Source organism: Desmodus rotundus, chromosome 2 (assembly GCF_022682495.2).
Source record: "Desmodus rotundus isolate HL8 chromosome 2, HLdesRot8A.1, whole genome shotgun sequence".
Taxonomy (NCBI): domain Eukaryota; kingdom Metazoa; phylum Chordata; class Mammalia; order Chiroptera; family Phyllostomidae; genus Desmodus; species Desmodus rotundus.
Genome location: NC_071388.1, coordinates 48,312,842 through 48,332,152, shown reverse-complemented (window position 1 = coordinate 48,332,152; position 19,311 = coordinate 48,312,842). Strand labels below are relative to the sequence as shown.

Genomic DNA, 19,311 nt, shown 5'->3' with positions numbered 1-19,311 from the left:
TAATCCACTCTCCTAGCACTCAATAACGTTTCCCACTCAGCTCACCTGAAATGTCAGTGAGACCTTTACCCACCAAGCAAAAGAATGAATGAATCTTCTGTGGGAAATTTGACTAGCTTCAGAAGAAAGGTCTAACACTCTTAATTCTAGTGAGCCATTAACCAACAAAATTGTACAGCCACACCATCCAACAGAAAAGCTCAAGGTTAACAAGCCTCACACTCACCTTCAGTATTTTATTTTTTCTTTTAAATTGCATTTATTTATTTATCATTGTGTTTTTCCATTGCCATTTAGTTCCCTTATATGCCCCTTCCCCCAGCAATCACCATATTGGTGTCCATGTCCGTGAGTCCTTTTTCATTTTTGCTCACCCCCTCCACCTCCAAACCTCCCCTCCCCTTAGCTGTCATCCTGCTATCTCTGAGTCTGTCTCTGTTTTCTTTGTTATTTCAGTTTGCTCATTAGATTCCACATATGAGTGAAATCATATGGTATTTGTTTTTTTCTGACTGGCTTATTTCACTCAGCGTAATATTTTTGAATTTAATATTATTTTGCATTGGTTTTCCAGTGTACAGCAGGGTGGTTGGACAATCACATACTTTACAGAGTGGTCCCACTGACATTTCAAGTACCTACCTAACTAATACTATAGAGTTATTACAGTATTATTGACTGTACTTCCTAGGCTGTGCTTTACATGCCTGTGACTATTTTGTAACTATTAATGTGTAGTTCTTAATTCCTTTACCTTTTTCAGCCACTTCCCCACCCCCACTCACATCTAGCAACTATCAGTCTGTTTTCTCTATCTGAGTCTGTTTCTATTTTTTTATTCATGTATTTTCTTCTTTAGATTCTATATCAGTGAGATTATATGATATTTGTCTTTCTCTGACTTATTTCACTTAATTTAATACCCTCTATGTTAACTCCATGCTGTCCCAAATGGTAAGATTTCATACTTTATTATGGACAAGTAATATTCCATTGTGTATGAGATCTTTATAAATTTTGGATATTAAGCAAATATTTTTCCCCATTCAGTAAGATTTCTTTTTGTTTATTGATGGTTTTCTTTGCTGTGCAAATACTTTTTAGTTTGATGTAGTTCTACTTGTTCATTTTTCCTTTTGTTTCCCTTTTCCAAGGAGATAGAAAAAAATTTGCAAAGAAAAATATCAGACTTTATTGCCTATATTTTCTTCTACAGGTTTTATGATTTTGAAGTCTTACATTTAAGTTTTAATTCATTTTGAGTTTATTCTTATATACGGTATAAGAACATGGTCTAGTTTAAATGTTTTGCATGCATCTGTCTACTTTTCCCAACAGCATTTATTGAATAGACTCTTTTTAATCCATTGTATGTTCTTGCCTCCTTTGTTGAACATTAATTGACCATAAAGGTGTGGCTTTATTCGGGGCTCTCTATTCCATTCCATTGGTCCATAGACCTATTTTGATGTCAGTATCATGCTGTTTTGGATATTACAGCCTTGCAGTGTACTTTGAAATCAAGTAGCATGATTCCTCCAACTTTGTTCTTCTTTCTCAATATTGCTGTGGCTGTTCCAGGTTTTTTATGGTTCAATATACATTTTTGGATTATTAATTCTACTCTATGGAAAATGACATTGGTGTTTTAATAGGAATTTCATTGAATCTACAGATTGCTTTGTGTAGTATGGGCATTTTAATGATGCTAATTCTTCCTTATCCATGAACACAGTATATGCTTCCACTTTTTTCTATGTTCTTCAATTTCTTTCTTCAGTGTCTTATAATTTTCCAAGTGCAGGTCTAATACATTCTTAAATTCATTCCTAGGTATTTTTTAAATGCAATTATAAATGGAGTTATTTTCTTAATTTCTTTTTCTGATAGTTTATTACTAGCATGTAAAAATGCAACCAATTTCTGAATATTTATTTGGTATCCTGCTAAATTTCTGAATTCACTTATCATTTCTAGTATTTTTTTGGTGAAATCTATAGGGTTCTCTATATACATTATCATGTCATCTGCAAATAATGACAGTTTTACTTCTTCCTTTTCAATTTGGATGCCTTGTATTTCTTTTCTTGTCTGATTGCTGTGGCTAGGACTTCCAAGTACTATGTTGAATAAGAGTGGTGGAAGTGAACATCCCTGTCTTGTTCCTGATTTTAAGGAAAACACTTTTAGTTTTTCCCCATTGAGTACAGTGTTTTAGCTCTTGGTTTGCCATTTATGACCTTTATTATGTGGAGGTATGTTCCTTTTATTTCCACTTTGTTGGGAGTTTTTATCATAAATGGGTGCTGAATTTTGTCAAATGCTTTTTCTGCATTTATTGGTATGATCATGTGATTTTTTCCCTTTACTTTGTATATATGGTGTATTATGTTAATTGCTTTATAATTGTTGAACAAACCTTGCATCCCAGGAATAAATCCTATTTGAAAATGGTGTATGATCTTTTTGATATATTGCTAAAGTAGTTTTGCTAATATTTTGTTAAGGGTTTTTGCATCTATGTTCATCAGGAATATTGGCCTATAATTTTCTTTCTTTGTACTGTCTTTTATCTGGTTTTGAAATCAGGATAATGCAGGACTCATAAAATAAAAACCTGAGAGTGTTCCCTCTTCTTCAAATTTCTGGAATAATTTGAGAAAGATAGGTATTAGTTCTTTTTTGAAAGTTTGGTAAAATTCATCTGTGATACCATCTGGTCTAGGACTTTTGTTTATTGGAGTTTTAAAAAATTATTGCTTCAATTTCATTGGTTGTAATAAGTCTGGTCAGATTTTCTATTTCTTCTTGATTCAGTCTTGGAAGATCACATTTAGAATTTTCAGTCAGCTTCTTAACCACTTCTTATAAATAAATAGAGAGCCCTAGAATACATCTGAGAAAAATCTTGGCCATGAAAGGGAACATCCAAATAAACAATATAAAAGAAAGTGAAGAAAAAACAAGATTATTCGAAGAAAAAAATCTTTAAAAAGCCACCATCATTAACATCCTCCCAGAAATAGGGGAACTGTTGCATTAATGAAGCAAGGACAAGATGATACAAGAAAGTCAAAGAGAAAAAAAGCTCATTAAAATAAAAAAATTGCAGAAATTTAAAACTTAATAAATGAGTTGCTTGAAAATTAAAGTTCAGAATTTCCTAAAAAGTAGAGTAAAAAGAAATTTAAAAAAAGATAAGAAAATTATAAAACCAGCCCAGGAGTATCAATATCTCAATAATAGGAGCCCTAAAACAAAGAAATTAAAAAAGAAGAAAAAACCTCTCAATTAACTAATTCAAAGGAATCCTAGAACTGAAATATATAACCTTCTAAATTAAGAGGACCTGTCAATTCCCATAGCATTGTGGATAAAAACAGACATCTCAAGAATATTTTTTAAAACCAGATAAAGAAAAAATTATACAAACCACCAGAAGGTAAGAAAGAAGGGAAAAAATGGTTACATATAATAGACCATAAATCAGAATGGCTTTGGAACTTTCAAAAATAACACTAGAAGCTAGAAGATAATGAAGGAATTCACCTAAAAGAACATTATTTCCAGTCTTGTATCTAAACCCAACAAAACAACAAGTGTGAAGGTAACATTTTCAAATATGTAAAGACTAAGTAATTTTATATTCCATGTGCTTTTTTATCAGAAAGCTTGCAGGGAGTACATACCATGAAAATGAGAGAAAACATCAGGAAAAAAGAAAACGCAGGATCAAAGAGTAGAGATCCAGTTGGAGAGAGGGGAGGGTCCCTGAATGATAGTGAAGGAGATCTCTGGGTAGCTATGCAGCAGAGCTTGTTGATGGACCAGTGTAAACGGGAGGAAATGGAAAGGACCAACAAAGAAAAAAAATAATAATTGCAATTCATTATCTGATTAGGGTAGCACTGTGGAAAATTATGCTGAAAGACAATTGAAAATTATGGAAATTGTTAGCAAAAGAAACAAATTAAAGTAAGCACACGAAAGCAAAGCAATTATGAATGATTATTAATTCACCCAAATATTGTAATAGTATTATATAGAGAAGAATGAGTAGAGAAGGTAAAGGGTATAGCAGTTTAAGAGAGAGAATCCTCATTTACTATAATTTAAATAAAGTGAAAAATAAAGCCTAAATGAAAAATAAAAATTTATACAAATTGGTTAATAAAATATAGATATAGATTGAAATATTAGAATAAATATATAAAGTAGTACAAAACAGTTGCCTCTGATGAAGATAACTAGCAGCAATAAGGAAAATTAAGGCAGAAAGAATATAATTATATTGGTAAGATTTTAAGATTTTGGCCTTAAAAACCCCTCTGTGTATGATTTGTTTAAAATAACTAAAATATTAATAATGAAAAAATAAAGAAAAGATGGAAAAAGGGAGAAAGAAGGGAAAGAAATATCTAGTATGTCATAAATGGGTAAAACCGTTCTCAGTGTCACACCATCCTAATCATGCCTATTTTCTCGTAGGAAAAAATGTTAATTTCCTTTTTAATCCCCAAAATGGTACTAACACACATTAGCACGACAGTTGTTCACTTTTGAATTATCACGTCTAGTTTAAAAAAGAAAGAGAGAGATAGACAATTGGATGGTTGATGGGGTCTGGAACTTCACCATATTAAGTTTGTTTTCTGGATGTAATGACATGCCTTCCATATTTCCTTTACTGCAGATTCCTTTACTGCAGGGACTGAAAGCATGTATATTAGCATTCATAAACATTAGCAATACTGCCTTCCATATTTCATAAAAAATACTCTTTATGTAGTTCCTAAAGGCATCTCTCTCAAGAGCGCTAAAGTAGTTGTTCAAATTTGGATGATGGTCGAGGCAAGACTAGTAAATGAAAATCATCTTCCTCCCTGCAACCCTACACTACACTGTATCTCAATTCAGATCGCCCACAACATGGGCCAGCAGACCACAGTTCTGATGTGGAGACTCAACAGCAACAATGGTAAGTTGGAGAGAAAGAGGAAGCCTTTCTGGAGGTTAATGGTATCTTGATTAAAGGAGACTTTTTGACACTAGCATTACAAATTGTCACTTTGTTTAGATTTGCAGGTCTCTATAGCACTGGGCAATGATTAATAGTATCATAGATAATATGTGACATGTGGATTTTTTTTTTTGTAAAGTAGGAGAATACTGACTGTAAAACAGAAGATGGAAAAAGAGAGCTATGACATCTCAACCACAAAGCATGTGCTCAGACTAATTTAGGAAGAAGTATGAAATGGGATTTTGGTGATCACTAGGGCAGACTGTGGCAGAGAGTAGCTAAATATTCATTAATCCTGTTTTCTCTCCTTGGCCCATATGAAAACTATATATCCTTACCAATTGAGTTGGGTCCATGTGATTTCGTTCTGGCCAATCAGTGTGGCCAGAAATACTGTTCAACCTCTAACTCTAAGCATAATCTTTGGTGCTTTTTCATTCCTTTACATGGAAACCTTGAAGGCCAGACATTTTTAAAAAGGGTAGCATCAAAAGATGAAAGGAGCCTGGATCCCTGCCATTGCTAGGGCAGAGATGCTTGAGAATGCCATCATACTTTCAAATGGCTGTAACTGAGTGAAAAATAAACCTCTACAGTATTAAGCCACTGTGATTTGGGGAATATTTGTTATAGCAACTAGCATTGCCTATCTTGACTAATAAAGGAATGCTGAATTTTCCTTTCATAAAATAACTTAATAAATCAAAAGCAGATAGTTTTAAAACTGGCATTTGTTAAAGACCTTTGCATATTTAAATTTAAATACAGATCAACAACCAAGATTTTTGGCTGATAACATAGGCTTAATATCTTTTCAACCAAATTCAATGTAATATGCTTTAAAGAAAAAAAGAAATCATTATACCTGCTATGTATCTCCCTTTCAGAATGTTTCATGGACCAAATGAGTATATCTACAAAGTGAAGCAGATTCCTTTACTGCAGGGACTAAAAGCATGTATATTAGCATTCATAAACATTAGTGAAAATAGTATTATTACTGAGCTTTTTCTTCTGACTATTTGCCCATTTAAAATTAGTTCTGTGAGTTTTAACGTTTCTCTAGCCAGCCACCTGAGGGTATTTTTGTCAGGGCTTTTTCAATTATTCAACAAACAAATAAATATAAAATCTATGGCATCAGGCTGGAGTGTCATGTAGCACCAAATTAATTATATGATTCTCTGCAGGCACTATCAGAAGAAAAGACTGGGGAAAGGCTGTTATGTAAATAGAATTGTCTCTAATAACAGCATAGGGGTAATGAATTATTGGCACAGTGAATTACCTTTTGGTTTAAAATGTCCCTTCTTATTTAGTTTACTCCCCAGTGGAAGTCCTTTCTAAATTAGCCCCTCAACATGGGGAACCACAGAGTCATCATTTCCCTCAGCCAAAGGATTTCTTAAGGCTGAGGCACAGAGAACGAATGGAAATGTGCAAAGCCTTGCAAAGGCAAGTCACTGGAAAATCCAACCCACACTCTTGACAGCAATTAGCATTTATATAACAGGGTATACATTTTAACTAATTAAGCTCACAACACCCTCTCGGGCCTTCGTGCCCATTCCCACATTACATGCCAGGAAACAGAAACAGAGAGATTAATTGACTTACTTTTGCCTGAGTGGTGGCACAAATAAAAGCTGCCTGGGCATAATCTAGGATGCTCGGCTCCCGTCTATGCTCACACACTCAAATCAAGATATTTCACCCAGAAAAGCTATTCATATATTTATGTTTATTAAATATTTAGTGAGAATCTGCTGTGAGCAAGGCACTGCCCTGGGGGCTGAGGCAGAGACGTGTAGATACAAAAACTCAGGAAGCTTGAGTATAGAAAAAAAGGAAAAGGTTTTAAATACTGGAATATCTACTGTGGAATTTCTACATGTAATTATTTGCTCTGTGCCACATACTGGTCATGTCATCTTGGACAACACACTTCCCCTCTCACACTCAGTTCCTACATGTATAACATGCCTATGTTATAGCATTGTTACAAATTAAAAGGCCTGGAATGTGAAAGGAGCTCAGTTCACATTAGCTGTGTGTGCCTGATAAACCTGAATGGGTCCTCGACCATCAAGAAGTTAACAATCTTAGAGAAAAAAACACATAGATACAATGTTAACTAAATGAAAATATTTGGTGGAATGATCCAATAGTTAGAACAGGATTCCAGGTAGGCGCATAGTTATATTATATTTTACTCATATTTATATTATAATATATCATACCATTTTATTATATTATATTATTATATTCAAGGTGAAAATGGTGGTCTTTGATTAGCTTGAAATCAAAACCAGTCCCTTGTAACACTGCACACTGCAGCCCCATGTGAATGAGGGCACTTTGAAAACCGTCCCATTAGCACATTCTAGTTGTCCTACCTAAGCCTGAGGGCAGAGACAAGTCTACCGGAAGGGCTGGTTTTACTTCCATTCTGTTAGTTTTGTTTTTCCAGTGGTTCACTATGCTCCCCAGGAAATGTTAGCCTGGGGCTGTGATCCCGAGAGAGCCCAAGGTGTGAGCAAACTGTTTAAACTGGCTAGCAATTTTGAATGAGTGGCGTGAAGACCAAGAGTAAATCAACAAGTGTGGGCAAGTTTCTGAGGAAAAATATAGATGTGCCAGACACTAAAATAGTGGCAAGAGCCCTAGCAGGGGAGCACAGAACATTAGGGGCGGGGATGACAGACACGACTCAAAGAGGCTTTGACATGCCCTGGCTTTATCAATTCATTTAAAAACTAGGTACTGAACATCCTGTCCTGTGTCGGGTACTGAAGCAGGTGCTCAGGACGCATTTGTGAGCAAACCACAGATCTCACGGAGCTCACCTTCGAACACAAGGAGACTGACAATACACAGCCAATGTGCTAAATAAGGAAAGTGTAGAGCATATTGGTGGGTAGTAAGTAACTGGGGCAAAGCAAAAGACAGAACCTGTTAAGAAGGTTTGGGAAAGAGGCATGAGGGGGAAGGGAGAGTCTGGGGTATACGAGTACAGTTTTAACCACGGTAGTCAGGGTACGTCCTGCAGCTATTATAAACCTCGGTTTCCACATTCAGAATATGAAGCTTGTAACAGTGCAGAGCAGGAATGAACGCTGAATGAGCCTAGTCTATAAAGTACCATAGAAACTGTGAAGTTCTGTGCACATATTAGTTACAAATAAACTGTGAACTGCCATTTTCTATGGAACATTATTTCCTCTCCCCAGGCCTATAGCAGAGACTGCCAGACATGCCCCATTCGCCATGTCCCCTAACTCCCTGTTTTCTAGAGCATGGGAATTTTCAGTTGTGTGCAGTCATTCAGAATAAACATTACAGTTCCCAGCTTTCCTCTCACTTGTACGTGGTCAGCTAAGTTATGGTCAATCCACTGTGTTTGAAATCATCACGTGGTAAATCCAGAAACTGTCCCTGAGAGACCCGGCATATTCCTGTGTTTTCTCTCCTCCTGCTACATCTCATTTCTTCCATCTTGCTACGGCTCACGCGCCTGTGACAGCTGGAGCTACGTCTTGGATCGTGAGTAGGAAGGCCACACCCTAAAGATGGTGGAATGTGAAAGTGAATAAAGTATGGAGAGGCCTTACCAGCCCTGAACTCTCTATCTCTAGGCTTTACATAAGAAATAACTTTATTTTTTTTATATCCTTGCTATTCAGAATGTAGTCCATGACCCATTATCATCAGCAGCACCCCCTGGGAGCTGGTCAGAACTGTAGACTTTCGGGCATCACCCAAACCTCCTGAATCAGAATCTACAGATGAACAAAATCACTGGGTCATTCTCACGCACATTCACATTGGAAAAATATTAGTTTAAACCCTTTATTTTGAGTCCCCTTGTTCATAGCTGGTCATCATCCTATATCATCTGTTATGAGTGAGTTATTGAACTATTTCTGAGGTTTTATCTACCCCAGGAGTCTATATATTTCTGATTAATATTTACATTTAAAAATATATTCCTTTTTGTTCCTCAGTAGGAAAAAATATTTAAAAGATATGGATATTTTTCTAGCAGTGTTCTATTAATAAATCACCAGTTTTCAAAACCATTTATAAACTACAGTTCTTAGAGTCGGATTTAAGTGGAAAAATATTATTAAAACTTGATATTTTTTATTCAGAGGAGAGTTACTCAAACAAAGGTTTAGAAAATATTGCTGAAACTTGATAGTTGTCAACTAAGCCATCAAAAGGAGAGAGTGAGGGGTGCGGGAGGAAAGCTGGAGTGGCTGTGAGCATCCTCAGTCATCCTCATGTTGCTTGTACTGTTCGACAATGCTGAGTTAGTAACTCAACAGATAGCTCTCCTGGACCAGATAATTAGACATACCTTATTCCCACCAAAAAAAAAAAAAAAGGAGTTTTCTTGATTGAGCAATTTAAAGAAAATAAGAAACAGCCCCGAGCGTTTGACGAGATTTGCCAGATAAGGAAAGAATGCCAAACTCAGAAAACTGGTTCCGGGAGGGGAGAAGCCACAAGCTACACCTTCAGTTTTACAGGGGTTGTTAAGGTTTGTTCCTAAAACAAGTTTCATTCCCAATAGTATACTACTCTTCCTTTCATCACTGCACATATATCTTTGCATAAAAGACTTCTATTTTATGTCAATTAGAAGTGAAATGCCTGGCTAGTTAAAAAATAAATAAATAAAATTGATGTGGAGAAGTTAATTACCAGGGATATGTGAAAACAAAATAAAAAGCAAGAGGTGAAAAAGGAAAATGAATCCTAATATAAAAACAACCACACCGATGAAGTTTAAATTCAAAATGTACACCATAGTGAGTGATACTTAAAGTTATAAAATCAAATTATCCAGAGGATGATTTAGAGTTAGGGTCTTTCAGAGTGTAACTACTGTTACAGAAACAGGATTTTCTAGAAAGTTTCCCTTGTGGCAGAGGACTTGAGAAAAACGCCGTGTTCTCTAGAGAATGTTGTGGGCCCCAGGTCTAGAGGGGCTGCTGGAGGGCTGCAGGCTCTGTCTTGGTCCCCATCACATCATACCATAGCTGGTGATTCGTTGATCCAACAAAAATCCCTATACTCATCATGTTTTCATGTTTAAGAAGATTCCAACAGACACCCTTCCCACTGCTGTGCATAATAAGAAAAAACATGAAATAATATCGTCCAGTAGCCGTGTAGCAAATGCTCTGCTTCTCTCCCCCTAGTGGCAGCAGGGTTAACAGGCTAAAGAATGAATTCTGGGTATGCTGCCTCACTACTCCTACCACAGTTCCATTATTTTCTTTAAAAAAAAGAAAACCATTGTAATGAGCTTCCTCGTGCAGCTGAAGGGAATGATTTTCTTTCCAGGGCTGTTGTGATAATAAACAAACTAACTGGCTTATGTCAAGGGTGGCACAGTACACTGGGGAAACTCTGAGAAGACATTAGCTGCTTTTTATGGTTTTTTTTTCTTTTCCCCAAGCATTCTTTTCTAATTTATGATTAAGATGTAAAGATCCAATTACTATTCCCAAATAATAACCAAGCAGCCTTTGCTCTCTTTATTTTTATTATTACATAATATTTATGGAGGGTCCTAGGAGGGCTAGGGGCTATAAACATCATATAGGCCAAAACCCTGGTCTCTGTCTTTGAATTTCCACTCAAGAAACAGATTGTCAGCATTGGTGGTAAAGGTGTTTCCCACATTGTCTTAGAACCCCAGAACATACTGCGTTTTGCCATGTATCATGTGTACTTCTTGCCCAAATATTTTAGGGAAAAATAAGAATGTGCATTATACATGGGTAGTACTAATTCCGTATCTATATAAATGTTTTTAATTCTTTATGTTTATGCATTAAAAGTGTAACTCTAGAAGGCAATAATGTATCCATATAAAAACAATACCTTTTATAATATAAATAACAAGTATCTAAATAAAAATAAAGAAAAAATGGAACCTAAAAATTAAAATGAAAGATTTCTTTCCTGAAAGTTTGGGCCAAAAACATGGGTGCGCATTATACACAGCAAAATACGGTATGTATCTTAGATCTGGTTGTAACGTCCGGTTCCAGTAGGATAGCTGGTAACAACTCCATTCCACAGATAAGGGGAAGGAAGCTAAGAAAAGATAAAGGAAGGTCTGAGAGATGGGCCAACCATACAGGGGTGGAAAAAAGAAGGTTAAATTACCAGTCATCATTACCTAAAAGAAAAACCATAAGTAAGGAAGCAAAATAGCAATAATAATATGAATAGAAAAATAATACAACTAAATAATAAAAGAATTAAACCCTGTTTCACTTACCACAACTGCAATACAAGAATAAACCCTGTTTCACTTACTGCAACTGTAAACTTTTGCCCAACCCCTGTGTATGACAGAAATAGGGAAAGACCAAACCAAGTCTCTTATGTCCTGAAATCCATTTCCCTAAAGAATACACAGTAGGTAGTTCCTGGAGTCTGGAAATCCAGGTTCAAATCTTTGTTCTGACACTTTTTAGCTAGGTGAGTATGTGCAAGTAAATTAAATATTCTGAGTCTCAGAATAGACTGGTTTGAAGATTAAACGATACAATGCTTTTAATGTGTTTAGCAGAAAGCTGTTCAGTTGTCTTCACTACTATTAATACTACATTCCTCTCTTTCTTAATTCCAAACTAAGTATGGCCAATTTCAAACTGAATATGGCCTAACAACAAATATTGATAACATTTAAACTATGGGGACTCACCTCTAACAAAGTGCTTGAGTGTGTGAAGCTACAAGCAAGTTTTAAAAACATTGAGAACAACCATCTCATTTTACAAATAAGGCTACTAAGTCCATAGAGCTAACTTAATGAATGACACAGAACTCATAAGTGGCAATCATAGAATCACTTCTTTTCAATCCAAGAATCACGTTCTTCCTATTACATCTCAGTAAAATATATATTCCAAACACATATCTACACAATCATGCCCAGTTGGTATTGGCAATGTAAATAGTGCAATAGTATATTCCTTTTCAAAGCAGAGGTTGACTAGGCAAAATACACACACACACACACACACACACACACACATGAACAAACAAACAAACCCAGGGTGATTGAACAGATAACACTAATAGTGGGCCATAGAAGATAACTTTGCATGCATTCATTGTAATTAAGTCATGCAATTACTCTTTCCTCCCTTTGATTCTATAGGTAAAGAAGCTGATACGGGTCTTGTCCTTGAAGGTGAAAGTAAGGTAGGTGGTGATGCTCTCCATTGGTGTGGTATTTGGAAAGAAGGATCCTATACCTCAGTGTCTTCATATGTAATAGTATATAAAGCAAAATAATAAAAGTACCTATCCCTTAGAACTGTTGAAAGTGGTAAAAAAAATCATACATAAAAAATTCAACATGCTCAGGACCATAGTAAGAACTTACAAATTTTAGGTACAATTATTATGTTGATTTTTACAGATGATGAAATTAAGACTTAGAAAGATAGCAAAAGAAATGAGTTATTATATACATTTGTTTTTGAGGATTTTTTTCCATTTTACCAGAGCAGAGGACAGAAAATCCAAGATTAAGATGTGAGTCCCAAAATGTAGAAAGCAAGCTAAGCATGAACTGACTTAATCAGCAAAGACAGCTCAAGCAATCACTTTCCATTCAACAGGATGAAGGACATTTAAAGCCCTCCAGGTACTCAATGGCTCTCTGTACCCTCCATTCTCACATCTCATTTCCCAACTGGAGGGTCAGGTAGACAAGTTCAGTGAAAATACAATACATCAGAGGCCTTCAAAACTCAGTTAGGACCTATGTGATTCACCGTGTCAAAATTTTCAGCCTTCTTCCATGCACAGCTATAAGTCAAAGGAAAGAGCACTTTGTGAGCCTTGTCAGGAACCTCCCCAGCAATTCTCAGGAAATTGCCTGAAGTGAAAGGCTCTTTGAGGTCTTCACCACCTGCCAGAGGAAGAGATGCAGGCTACAATCCTGCCACTGAATTTAAGAGAGGCATCACCTGTGAAATGCCAGGACAGTCTCATTCAATTTTAATAATGTGTCAAGCATGTAGATTTTTCTTGAAGGCTAGTAGTGACAAGCAGAAAACAAAAGATTCCGAGAGAAAATTGGGTTGAAGCAAGCATCAAAAGCTGGGAGCATGAGAAATGGGCTTGGGGGAATGTCTGACAGTGAATGTTGAAAGGGAGCCTTACAAATCAGCCAGTTCCACCACACATTATACAGATAAGGCTCTGGGACCAGAAGCTGAGGGATGCCCAGGTGAAAGACTAGGTTAGTAGCAGAAGCAGGATGAAACTTTCCAGATTCTTAATTTTTTGCTCCATATCACACATAACTTCTGCCTACAATATCAATTACAAAAGAGAGTTTACACTACATTTATATTAGGCTTTGGTTTTCTTTCCTCATGGTGTGTCAGAGGTTGAATTCTTATACCTATATTTATATTCAGCTTCTTGACTCACTATAGTCTTAAGGTTGAGAACAGCTGCCTCATATATTTATTCCTGGAGAGAAAGCAGAAATTATGAGCCAACTTTTCTGAACTCCAGAGCTCTAAAACATAGGAAGCAAAAAGGAGAAGGACCTTTCCATATATGAAGCAAAAGCAAACACTAAAGAAATCAAGGTAGAGTCTCAGATAATATCTATCATATTCTCAGTCCTCTTTCACATGGTACACACAATCCCTCTCCATTCACACTCACTAGGGGCTATATACCAATGTTCTCCCCCTGGAAAAAAACAAACAAACAAAATGACCATAAAATTAAAAAAAAGAAAATAAGAGAAATCGGCACTAGATCAGGAACAGGGTCTGCAGCTGTACCAAGAGGGCCTTTAGGAGCTTCATGGTCCAACTGTAACTGTCCAGGTATTATATCTCTGGTGGGGGCAGGGGGGGCATCCAGCACACTCATCTCAGGCTACTCTTTGCCTCCCAATGCTATGGTCCCCTCCCTTGTGGGGAAATTGATAATGAAGGTGGCTGATAAGAAATATAGCTTTGAGAACCAAGATGGCGGCGTAGGTAGACACACTGCGCCTCCTCGCACAACCAGAACTGACAGAGAATCGAACAGCAAGGGGGACCAACACCAAGGAAACAGAAAATAATCATTCATCCAGACTGGTAGGAGGGGCGGAGACGGCACTGGGGTGGAGAGGACTCGCGTGGCTGTGGCGGGACTGAGACGGGCGGAGTATGGGACAAATGGCGCAGGCAGTCCGAGCACTAGCAGACCCTGCGGTCCCACATTTGCACAGATAAACCCAGAGAGCCGGACTCAGAGTGGCGGAGAGTGGGGCAGGCAGAGTGGCGGATAGCACATTGCGGCACCACATTCGCCCACAGATAAACCGGACGAACGGCGGGCAGAGAAGCAGACCGCTGCGCAACCCAGGGCTCCAGCTCGGGGAAATAAAGCCTCAAACCTCTGATTGAAAGCGCCCCTGGGGGTTGGGGCAGCAGGAGAGACTCCCAGCCTCACAGGAGAGGTTGTTGGAGAGACCCACCGGGGCCTAGAGTGTGCACAGGCCCACTTACTCGGGAACCAGCACCAGAGGGGCCCAGTTTGATTGTGGGTAGCGGAGTGAAAGACTGAAATCCGGAGGAGAGTGAAGCGGGCGCCATTGCTCCCTCTCGGCCCCACCCCCACGTACAGCATCACAGCGCAGTGACCAGCATTACCCCGCCCCGGTGAACACCTAAGGCTCCGCCCCTTAAAGTAACAGACGCGCCAAGACAAACAAACAAAAAAAATGGCCCAAATGACAGAACACTTCAAAGCTCCAGAAAAAATACAACTAAGCGACGAAGAGATAGCCAACCTATCGGATGCACAGTTCAAAGCACTGGTTATCAATATGCTCACAGACTTGGTTGAATCTATTCGAAAAACAGATGAAAAAATGAAGCCTATGCTAAGAGAAACAAAGGAAAATGTACAGGGAACCAATAGTGATGAGAAGGAAACTGGGACTCAAATCAATGGTATGGACCAGAAGGAAGAAACAAACATTCAACCAGAAAAGAATGAAGAAACAAGAACTTGGAAAAATGAGGAGAGGCTTAGGAACCTCCAGGACACCTTGAAACGTTCCAACATCCGAATTATAGGGGTGCCAGAAGGAGAAGAGGAAGAACAAAAAATTGAAAACTTATTTGAACAAATAATGGAGAACTTCCCCGATCTGGCAAAGGAAATAGACTTCCGGGAAGTCCAGGAAGCTCAGAGAGTCCCAAAGAAGCTGGACCCAAGGAGGAACACAACAAGACACATCATAATTACATTACCCAAGATTAAACGCAAGGACCTACATCCAAGATTACTGTATCCAGCAAAGCTATCATTTAGATTGGAAGGGAGGATAAAGTGCTTCTCAGATAAGGTCAAGTTGAAGAGGCTCATCATCACCCAGCCCTTATTATATGAAATGTTAAAGGGAGTTACCTAAGAAAAAGATCAAAAATAGGAACAGTAAAAATGACAGCAAACTCACAGTTATTAACGACCACACATAAAACAAAAACGAGAGCAAACTAGGCAAACAACTAGAACATGAGGGTTGTCAATAAGGGAGTGGGAGGGGGAGAGGGGGGTAAAGGTACAGAGAATAAGTAGCATAGATGATAGGTGGAAAATAGACAGGGGGAGGGTAAAAATAGTGTAGGAAATGTAGAAGCCAAAGAACTTATAAGTATGACCCATGGACATGAACTATGGGGGGGGAATGTGGGAGGGAGGGGGGTGGGCAGGATGGAGTGGAGTGGGGGGGGAAATGGGACAACTGTAATAGCATAATCAATAAATATATTTAAAAAAAAAAAAAAAAAAAAAAAAAGAAATATAGCTTTTTATGTCCATACACTTTCAGGCAGGAAAATGTCCCAAAGTCATCATTTAGGAATCATTGCCTTCTTCCCCTGCCCACATGTTATCAAAGAGTACAAATCCATAACTGTTAACAGGAGCCACAGTAGGTGGGAGTCTTAGAGAGTCTCAGAGCGTGCTCTAAGGGAAGCTCGCAGTGCTATAAGGCAGCAGAGCTTTTTGGGATTCCAGAACCAGCCCTCTCTCCACTGCTCATCTCAGGTTCTCTGGCATCACACTTGGTCCTTTGACTTCTGGTTTGGAGACTTTGTAATTCCCTCCCTCAAATACTCCACTCACTTTGATTCTTTATGTTAGCAAACATCTCAACATGTTCCCTCCTTCCTTCTGTCTTATAGAAAACTAGCTACTGAGGCTTTCCTTGAATGTAGGAATTCACATTCAGACAAATATCTTTAAACTTCCTTGCCACCGAATATAGTTCCTGAGGTACATCGTGCAGTATTCATATGGAGAACAACAACATAGGGTCAGAAGGCCGATTTCTTGTCCTAACTCTGCAGGGTGAGCACCATTATTATCATTATTATAATTACCACCGCCACTACTTAATGTTGCATGCTTTCCATATGCCAGGTATTAACTGTTTTACATTTATTATCTCTTTTAATTCTCAGAACAACTCTTTCAGATGGTTTCAGTATTTTCCCTATTTGAGAAATGAGGAGCATGAGCCGTAGATAAGTTAAAGAATATCCATACAGGTACACTGTGTTAAATTAATTGAACAATGAAGAAGGCCATTAGACAGAGGTGGGTCTAATAATTAAGCATCCTACCTAAGTATAGCAAAACCTAAGCCTGTAATGCCTCAAGGTCAAGAAATAGAAACCCAAGGAAACCAATCACAAATAGCCAACTAGAGTTTCTCAACTAATACAACCACTTAAGCTATTGTCAATCAAATAATTTCCTTGTTTTGCCCCCCTTTTATAAAAGTGTCACCCTTAATTACTGTCCTTGGAGTGCTCCTCACCACTTCCAGTTTGGTGCTCCCCAGTTCAAATGAATTATACTCGCAAAGTTTTTAAATGCACTTCAGTTTATGTTTTAACAACAGCAAGTAAGTGAGAGAGAAGGATTCTAATGCAGATGTGCCTCATTCCACAGTAACTTCCTTTCCTTAGATTCAGTTTTCTTATATATAAGAACATAAAACCTGATAATCTCTAACCCCTTCCATCCCTGTAATGTGATGGGTTTATAATCAATGGCTAACTCCATTAGCATTTTCTAGCCTGAACTGTCAAGATGTAAAATCATGAAAAAGAGTGGGGCTGGTTTGGGTGGGCACTAGTTAATAGAAACTGGAACAAACTGAATTTCTTTAATGAGGAGATAAAACCCTTGATTAGCAGTTCCCAGAATCAGAAGGAACATGTAGCAGCCAAGAGGCAGTGGGGCAGATCACATCTGTCTGAATCAGAGTGTGTCACTATTTAGTCCTGTTTCCAATGGAGATTCCGGAGCTTTCTTCATGCTCAAATTTCTCTCACAACACCCACTTTTATAAAGCAGAGGAATCAGAAATGTCAGCTTGTCCTCGAAGGCAGCTTCCCCTGGTATTAGCTGCCTCGGTCTTATTAAGTATAGTCAGGCATGACTCAGCTCCTCCATCAACTGTCTGGGAAGGAGAACATTTCATACTAGTAGAAAATCACCAAAACAATGGAAGGCATTTAAGGTAGACAATTGTAGCTGGGTTGCTTACTCAAGATCAAATCACCCTTTCCTATCCTAGACAGAAGAGCATAATCACTGCCAACACGGAAATAAGGCTGCATATGTTTAGAACACAGCAGATCACCCTGTCAACTCCAGTTACAACTATCAGCCGCTCAGACACCTCTTCTGTCTGGGTCACAAAGCAAGGTGAACTGTGGGTTATGTCATGTCCTTCAATCAATAAACCTCCAGTGAGAACTACTGTATGCAACAGTTTATAACAGGCTCCAATGAGCGGGGACAAAAATACAAAGAAGACATGGTCTTTGCTCTCAAAGATCTCACTATATAGAGAGCATGAGCAGACAGGCAAACAATTGCAATGCAAAGCAAAATGAAGTAAATGCTAGGAAGAAAATGCATCTCCTAAGAGTGCAGAAGGAATTCTCAATTCTGCGAGGGGTGTGTGGATGTATGTCGGCAGGGGGTGGGGGAGTTCAATGAAGGCTTCACACAAGAGAATACATCTGATTTAAGCCTGAAAAATGTATAGAGTCCCAACAGATACAGGGGAAGGAGCCCAGGCTGACAGAATGTTGTTGGTAAAGGCAGAGAGGGTGAGGGAGCTGTGACCAGTCCAACAGTCAGCTAGGGCTGGATTACAGGGAGTGGGGTGATTTAGTAGAGTGTGAGAATGGGAGACTAAGTATTGTACAGCATAAGAAATGCATACTTCTATCTTGGTAGCAACTGAGAGTCACTGATGGTATTTGAATAATGAAATGATGCATAGCAATGATAACTATGACAGAAATAAAGACTGGATTGGGAAATATGATTGTGCCCTGAGTCAGTCTGATGGGTCACACATACCTGCAACTGTGCACTGTTAAGAAAGACATTTCTTTATCCATTTGTGACATCTGCTTTTATTTATTCAAATTACAAATGAAGACAAAGACAATTACAACAACCTGAGAGAAGGGGAAAAGGTAATGAAGCTAATGACTTCTGAAGTGGTCCTTTTGCTCTTCAGTTGTAGAACTGAGTGCAGGACTGTGGTTTATCAAAATAAGAAAGACATTGTCCACTGCCTGCTCCCTCTCCATCCCCAGTCCCCATCTTCATAACTGGTAATACATAGGGCTATACAGGGGCAGACAATTCATTAGAGTTTCTGGAACCTAATTATCTAGATATTTATTCATTCTCTGCTGTGAAGCCTTTCCTCAAAGTATTGTAATATCCAGTAGCCACAACAAAAGGCAATGCCCTGTAGTATAACACACTGTCCATACATTGCTTATAGCATTCCGAACATCATTCCGTGGAGTATTGATATTTCAAGACCTGGACTCCCTTTCCAACTACCAAAAGGCTGTCTGTTAACAAGACAGTTGTCCTTTTCATCTTCACTGGGCCTGGAAAAGTCAAAAGGCTCTGTCAACTTTTGAATGGGGAAGAGAAGGGTGGTAAGTCTGATGATGGGCCTGGGAACAGGATTTTAAAATAACTAGAATAATTAAAGATTAGCAAAGATAGACCACAGATTAAAAGAAATAATTTAAAAGTCACCTATCTGATAAAGGACTTATACACAGGACACAAAGGACTCTCAAAATTCAATTAAAAAAAAAACAATTGGAAAAGGGACAAAGGATTTCAAGAGACATTTTATAAAAGAAGATATACATACCACATGTTGGCAAGGATTTGCAGCA

At 38.0% G+C, this 19,311-nt stretch overlaps 1 protein-coding gene across 4 annotated transcripts in view; it reads right to left on the bottom strand.

Annotated features, from left to right (window-relative positions):
* The window catches only part of IL1RAP (interleukin 1 receptor accessory protein), a 143,482-nt gene that overhangs the window by 46,219 nt on the left and 77,952 nt on the right, over nucleotides 1-19,311 (bottom strand). The window lies entirely within an intron of this gene.